Source organism: Cupressus sempervirens, chromosome 11 (assembly GCF_028749045.1).
Source record: "Cupressus sempervirens isolate cs-2001-9-10 chromosome 11, ASM2874904v1, whole genome shotgun sequence".
Lineage (NCBI taxonomy): Eukaryota > Viridiplantae > Streptophyta > Pinopsida > Cupressales > Cupressaceae > Cupressus > Cupressus sempervirens.
The window spans coordinates 819,725,781-819,733,800 of NC_143128.1; positions in this window are offsets into that span (position 1 = coordinate 819,725,781).

An 8,020-nucleotide genomic window follows, 5' to 3' on the forward strand; every position below is an offset into this window, starting at 1 on the left:
TCAATACTTGTTTAATTTTGTTAAAAGATATAGAGTATGTAGTCAAGAATGCTACAGGTATGTGAAAGAATATTTATCACTTGCATAAACAAAGTGATTTTCCAATAGAAGGCAAGGATGATGGCAGTGATGATGAGGAAGAATGAACAAACTTTGAGACAATACAATTTGAAAATGAAGAAATTGAAGAAGATAAATAAGAAGAAGCTACTAAGGAAGTCAAAAAAGATGATGAGGAGACTAATCCTATGAAGATAGTAGTAGTAGTCATTGCTTCACTTCCTCATTCTCCAAGAAAATCAATAGCTACATCAAGTTCGAAGACAACTTCAGCAAGTTTGATTGTGACTACAACAGATATAACAAATGTCCAATAACTCTTTGCACCCTCACACCTTAGTGCATCACTAATGGAAGTGTCTACCACTTCATCTACCAAGCTACAACCTCCCTCTTCTTCAGTTCCTGAGTCAACATCATCACTAATGAGTATAACATGTTCTACAATTTTGTGTTCTTCAGCAGTAAGTATAGTTTTGAGTTCTACAATTTTGGATTCTACAGTTTTGTTTTCTACAAGTTTGGATATATTTGTAAGTATATCAGTTTTAGATTTATTAAGCATTCCAATTAGTATTCTATCTATTGGTACAATATCAATTTTTTATGCTAGTCCTACTATCTCTACTATTGTTCCCATTCCAGATTTTAAGGTAGTATGTACAAAGGTAGTTGAACCAAAGGCTCAAACATGTATAAAACTTTTGAGTGGAAAGGAGATAGAGGAGGATATTAATGTAGATGAGGAGATTGAGATCCCAAAGTGGAATTTTGATAATGCCACTACAAATCAACTGCAAATAACTAGTCAACTCCTCCATAAGAAAGAAAATGTCAGAGTATCATCACAACTCTTTCTCACATAACAATGAAAATGCGAGTCATCTTTAGTGAATCATAAAAACAATATAAAATGGATCTTAACATATATGTCCTAAGTAAAAACCACTAAGTGCAGACTGGTTAACTAGTAACTTTAGGTCGAGTTAGACATAGTGATGTTCCTAGCAATATCCCTTTATCACATTATGAGGGGTTTGTGTGATTTTCTAGGTTTAACTCCACAGATTGTCAGAATGTTTTCAATCATTATGTCGTAATAATTTATAACCAATTTCAAACATATCCATATACCTGATTATCATCATAACCTATGCTCATATTTTTTCTTAGTAGGTTGAATGTTATCTTATTCTTCCTAACTGTCTAGGAGATCATCCATAGTGTCTCATGGTCAGGTTCATGTCTTGAACATTTAAATCTCATTTCCATGTTGTCTTATCTTATCAAACTAATGTTACTAGAGAGAGAGTATCAAAATCTACATTAGTCTCCTATAGGATCCCTTAAATCATGATTTATAAGAAAACAAAATGTAAATCATAACTCAATTAACTCAATTAACTCCTAACCATTTTTATTTCATCTGAATCTAGAATAGGGTGCTAGTGTGGGCCTTACAATATAAAATAAAAATGAAGAGAGGAAAGAGATAGAGAATATAAAATCATAGAAAGTACTGAGAATATATTGATTGAGGTGATAGATGTTGAAGTTGATACTTCTGAACACATATTATTACAATTAGAAGAGTCAGTTCAAAAATTCAATGAGGACTCTAGTGGTCAAGAAAAATTGACTGAGAAAGTAGAAAATAAATTTGATAACAAGGTGTTTGAGCACATTGCTCAACAAATTACTATTCAACAAGTAGAGCTTTCCTCAATTTTGACCAATCTTGAAAACTCTTACACAAATGTAACATCACTTTTTGGAAAATTATGCAATGTTACCAAATTCACAAAGGAAATAAAGAGAAAACTAACAAAGATTGATAATGATCTGAAGGCTAGTGCACAATAATTGAAACTTGACCCTAGTTCAAGCTTTGCACATCATATGAGAATCATATTTTTTGGCAGATATATTGGTAGAATTATTGAGAGAAGAAGCAAGGATCCAGTCTTCATTGATAGATATTCAAAATATGATCCTTCTTATCATGGACACAATGCAAAAGCACATTGTTTACTCAAAAACATTGATCTATGACAACAACTTCTCAATTGCAGATCACATGATAGAGCTCTTTGCAAAAGTCCAAATTGCTCTACATACGTTTAAAGTTTTGCAAGAAAATTTGGATAATATTTATCACTAATACTTAAGGTACATTTTGAGTTTTTTTCTTATATTGGTGTCTCTATGTAAATAAGTTTTAAATAAATATTTGGCCTTATTGTCAAAAAGGGGGAGAAACAAAACATATATGGGAGACAACATGTATATATACTTAGTATGTATATTGTATGGGGGAGAATCATGCAAAGCAAAGGAAAGGAAAGTGTATACTTACAAAGACAAATTTTGAAAAATCTCAAAAATAATATACCAGTAGCGAGCTAGTATCACATTGTAATGTATATAAGTTTTGGCTGATAAGTGTTTTTGTCACTAATGCTGAAGGGGGAGATTGTTGACATCAATTCAAGTTTTTTATTAGTGACAACACTTATTCATATTCTGTATGGTTACCAAGCTCATTGAATAGTCTATAGTGTTTTCCATGTAATTTAGTAGCCACCAAGCTTTATAGTTCCTACTAAGCATTCCAATGGTTATCAAGTAAATTCAAGCAGTGTGAACTTTTATGGTTCTTACCAAGCAGTTTAGTGGTTACCAAGCTTTTCAGTTTCTACTAAGCTATCAGTTCATGTGAAGCAAAGTTAGTGTTAAGTGAGTGATGAGATGATTAGTGTTTATCAAGTGCAATCATGGTAAATGAGTAACTCAGTTTCTACCAAGTTACACATTATCTACTGAGTCACTAGTGCAAATCAAGTTTGAGACTACTCTAAAATGATTAGTATGGACTAAGCTTCCACTTCTACCAAATGCATGATGATGCTGAGTAATGACAGTGGATGTCATGTATCAGAACTTCACCAAGTTAGTCTTCAAAACTGGAGTGTCTTCATTTGAGCCAACTTTGTAATATTGGTGTTAACTTGCATATTGGTCGACTTTGTTATTTTGTAAATTGGATTGATATATATATGTAATGTATTGTATCATATCCATATGGAGAGATGTATGTACACAAAAATGAAAATAGAGAGAAGCATGCAAATGTGAATCAGTAACTAGTGTATTGTAAGGCCATATCAGTAAAGGAGTAGCAGAGTCATATCTATCACATAAAGGTGATCAATACTTCAAAGAATCTCTATCAGCAAATCAATTGTAAGTTAGAGATCTGTTGTTTAATTCTAATAGGTGAACCAGTCCAAATCCTCTAACAAAGTAGACTTAATAGTTTTTTTTCAAATCTCTTCACCGAGTGCATACTTCATTGTATGTTTGTAAAACCTCTAACAAGGTGGACCTAACAGTCCTAATTGCTCCTAATAGGGTAGATCATTAGAAGTGATCATTATAAGCCTTAACAGACCAACTTTATGCTACAGTATTGAATTTTTGTGGGTATCATCCCCAACCCAGTTTTACTTTCTATTTGGAAGGTTTATAGGTCACCAAATTATTATGTGCATGTATCATGAATGTTTATATTTTTAGTTTCTCATGCATGCAGTTAGATTTGATTTCATGAATTAAATGATTATTGGATTATTGCAATTAAGATCTAAATAGGATAAAGTTTTATGGTTGCTAATTCACTCCTAGCATAGTGTTACCACATTCTGTTTGCCCCGCAAATTTCAAAATTTGAATGTTACCCCGCCCAATAGTCACCTCAACAATTACTAATATTTTAATACCCACGAAGATATCAAAACTACCTTAGTTTTGAACCTTATGATATTTTACACCTCACAAGTTCTCCGTCGTCAAATCAAGACCAATCAATGGTCATTGCCATCTTGCCATGGTGGAGATGTGCAACCTTTACCATAGCAACATAGCGACAGGTCACCACGTGTCTTGGTGGGTCTAGCTTGTAGGGCAGAGGGTGGCATAGGTCAGAAATGTTCTGCGGTGACAAGGCACTATGTCACTATCACGTGTTGGTCAGGAAATTTCCATAGCAAAATAGTGCCTGTCAAAAAAGGTGTGCCGATGACGGTGAGTCAGCATGTTCGGTAGCAAATCAAGAGGCGAGTCTTTACGATCGTCAGATCTGCAGAGATCTATAGTTGGCACTATCTTTCCATTAGTAAACCGCTCGAGAGATAACATGGCGATATAGCGACAGGTCGCCACATGTCTTGGTTGGACCGTATTTCATCCCGTCAGTGCAGTAGGGATTAAGTGATCGACGAACCAACAGGGAAGTGCCACATGTACCATGGGCCCAGTGAGATACAAGGAAGGAAGGTTGTAGGAAGGTGGGTCTTCGTGACCATTGGATCAAAGGCCGATCAACAACTGTCGCCATCTCATTATGATGAAGTTGTGTGAGAGATAACATAGTGACATAGCGACAAGGCGCCACGTGTCCAGTGGGCCAGGTCTCGCCAGGGTGCAGCTACTGAGGTATTGCCAGGCATCGGTTGGATATGACAAGGTTGCAAAGGTGGTGCCAAATATGATGGGCCCGGGGTAAGGATAGCATGGAGTATGATGAGTCTTCATGATTGTCGGATCTAGGCTGATCAATGGTCGTCGCCACCTCGCTATGGGTAAGTTGCTCGAGGTTTATGTTGGTGACACAGTGCCTTGTTGACATGTGTCTCACTGGTTCAGTCAGAAAGGATGGTTGGTGGCTGGCGGTTAATGTAATCGTCATAGTTAATATGAATATCTGCAAGGGTGGCACAGTTAGTCAGATGATGAAAGGTCAACCACAAAAGACTTCCCGAGGTGGTGAAATGAAGAAAGGTAATTGGCCTGCATGACCCAGTTGGCTCGTATAGCCTATTTGACTTGCTTCAACCCTGTTGATTCGTGAACCAGGAGGCAAAGGTGATTAGTGTTATCTTGTGATCTGATCTTTGCAATCAATTTTGACTTACCTAAAATGAATGCAAGGCATAGGGAAACACTGCACCATCTCAGTTGATCCATCTACTGTGTCAGGATCATTCATTGGCATCGCTTCTGTCTACTCGAGGCATTCCTTCAGTCAAAAATCTGATTTTGCACTTGAGAACCATGCTTGAGTGTGATCTTTGATTAGATATTTTGGGGTTCAATGGCAGTAGTTGAGTAGTAAATACCGAATCATTTCCCCTCAGTTATGCTTGAACTATAAAGGCAAATTTTGTAATCATTTCTAGGGGTCGACTCTTTCTGATTTCTCTGATATTGCTCTGCAACTCTCAGTGTAACATTCCCTGTGCCTTTGAACTGAATGATTCTCTATTTTATCTCCTTCAGCCATTGATGTGAATGTGCATCCCTTTTTGCCTCTCATTGGTGTATTGTCGAGATCTGTAACCTGCATACTGTATCTGTTTCTTGCCTACTAGATAATATATAAGTGAGACTCCTCTTTCCTTGTGTTATTCAATTGTGCTTCTTGATCTGCATGAGGTTATTAGATCAAAATAAATCTGTATGTATATATCCTTAGTTTCATTTTTGGTCAATAGTGCATATATGGGTAGAAATGGGTCTGAACACTCTATTTTGGTGCATCACCTCTGTAGTTTAGGTAGGGTAGAGTTGTTTTCTGTATCTCCTTCTTCCCCTTTTCCTTCTAAGAGTAGTTAGGTGCACCCTAATAGTAAGAGGAAGCCGGCCTTCTCTGGAGACTCAACCTCGTAGTTCAAGTCCCACAACTTGGAGGTTGTTTCCGTGTTTCACTAGGTTGTCCTCATGCATAGGCCTTGGACAAGGGTGAAAACCTAAGTGACAACAGTTTTTGGCAAGCCCGGTGGGACAAGTTATTTTGAAGTTTTAAAGTCTACTGGTGTCAAAGAAGGAATAATTTTAGAGATTAATGTTGAAGAGGTAGTGATGGCTTCAGTATTCAAGCCTTCAAGAGGTTGGTCCTTCAAAGTACTTGGCAACTCTAAACATCAACAAACCTGGTTCCAGGCCAAAGTTGCAGTGATTCATGCACAAAGCTGAAACAAGGGCATCTTCTAGAGGTAAATTTCAATATCAAGAGCTTTCCCTTTCAAATCCTAGAAGGAGGACTAGAATTTCATTATCACCAATTAGGGGTGAAGAAATAGTTAATATACCTATAAGGGCCGCCTCTACTCCTCCTACTGCTCAAACTCAGCCTAGATTGCCATCAACGCTCATCAATAGAACACTTGTTTACATGGCATAGCCAAGAGTTCATGCTTTTGCCACCTTTAATGGTGGAAGTCCTCTGTTGTTAGCCCAAAGACATGATATACCAGTATCTGCACTAAAAAGCATACCTGATTTTACTAGTGAGACTTCTGTCTCCCCGTTAGAGCATATCCAAGAAGTAGCAAATGTCTGTAATATTCATGGTATTACAGAGGATGATGTTGTTGTCAGACTTCTAGCCTCATCATTAAAAGGAAAAGCATTACAGTGGTATAGAGGCTTAGCTCATGGTTCTATAAGTAATTGGGATGAACTAGGAGCAGGATTATGTAAACATTTTGAGGATAAGAGTGACCATTTGTCACTATTAGAGCAGCTGACTACAATAAAAAGAGCCCCCCATGAGTGTATGACTGATTTTAATTATAGATTCCAAAAGACATGGGATAGAATACCTATTGTAGTGAAACCTGCCCCTGGTAATGCCTTCTTGCATTACCTTAGAGCTTTTAACAGTGACATTGCCACTACAATCCAAACCATGGGAGGGGATACCTTGCCTAATGCTTATGAGGTAGCTATAAAAGCTGAGAACATCCTAATACAAGGAGGAAAATTGTCTCCAAGGCCCCCTATGCCTTTCTTTCCTGATGTTCCTAATCACCAACTAGCAATGGCCCCTCTCCCTACAACTTCTACATCACAAACTCTTACTCCAGTCCCTTGAGCTTCTACATCCTCAAATGGGATAGATGAGCTCAAAGAAATGCTCCAAGGTCTAGTACTGAATACAGATAAAAGAGAGAAGGCCCTAGATAAAAAATTGCAAGAGTAGGGGAGGGAGTTGAAGGACCAGGGGAAGAGATTAGAGGATAGTCTCTCTATGATACAAAAGATGAGTAACAAGGTGGTGGCCTTAGAAAGGAAGCAAGCTCAAAGTGGCAAGCCTCCCCAACTACAATATCAAATTCCAAGTGGTGGTAGGCTTCCTAATCAGTGGAATAGCTCCTTTGATCAGGGTAGGAAAAATAATCATGCTTCTACTTCAAGCTCAAATCAGAACAGAGCTATAGTCCCTCAAAATAACTTGGCCCAAGATCAGGATTTATGCCCTTCTTGCAACTATTATTATACCTATTACATGTGCCAAAAGGTAGAATCATATATGTCCCTAACTGTCCAAGAACCTACAGCAAAGAAATCATATGAGTAGGATCATCCCAAGGAGGTATCATATATTCAAGGACGTGATGATTGCTCTTTCATGAATCATCAGGATGGGGAGCATTGTAATGTAAACCAGGATTCTGTTGCTCATAACACAAGGAGTAGGAAGAGATCTATGGAACATGCTACCCCTCTTTCTCCTAAGCAAGCCTCAACTTCGAGTGCTATACCTCATATACAATCAGCAAATGAACAAGAAAGTGCTTCCTAACAGCAAGAGCAAGATCCAAGAAAGAAAGATGCAGGTGATCCTTATGTTGCCCCTCCTCAACCTCTTATAAGTGCAGCTCCCAAAGTTTCCACCAAAGCTCCTAATGCACCTTTCAGTGTGGTAGAGCAAATGAAGAAAACCAATGTGAATATCTCTATGTGGGATGTTGTTGCTACCATACCAATGCAGAAGAGGATGCTGCAGCAAGAATTAGAGAAGATTGAACTCAAGGATCAACCATCTATCATGGAAAATTCCACAAGTCTAGTACAACCAGCAGGGGATGTGGAGACAAATAAAAGGGTTAGACCTCCC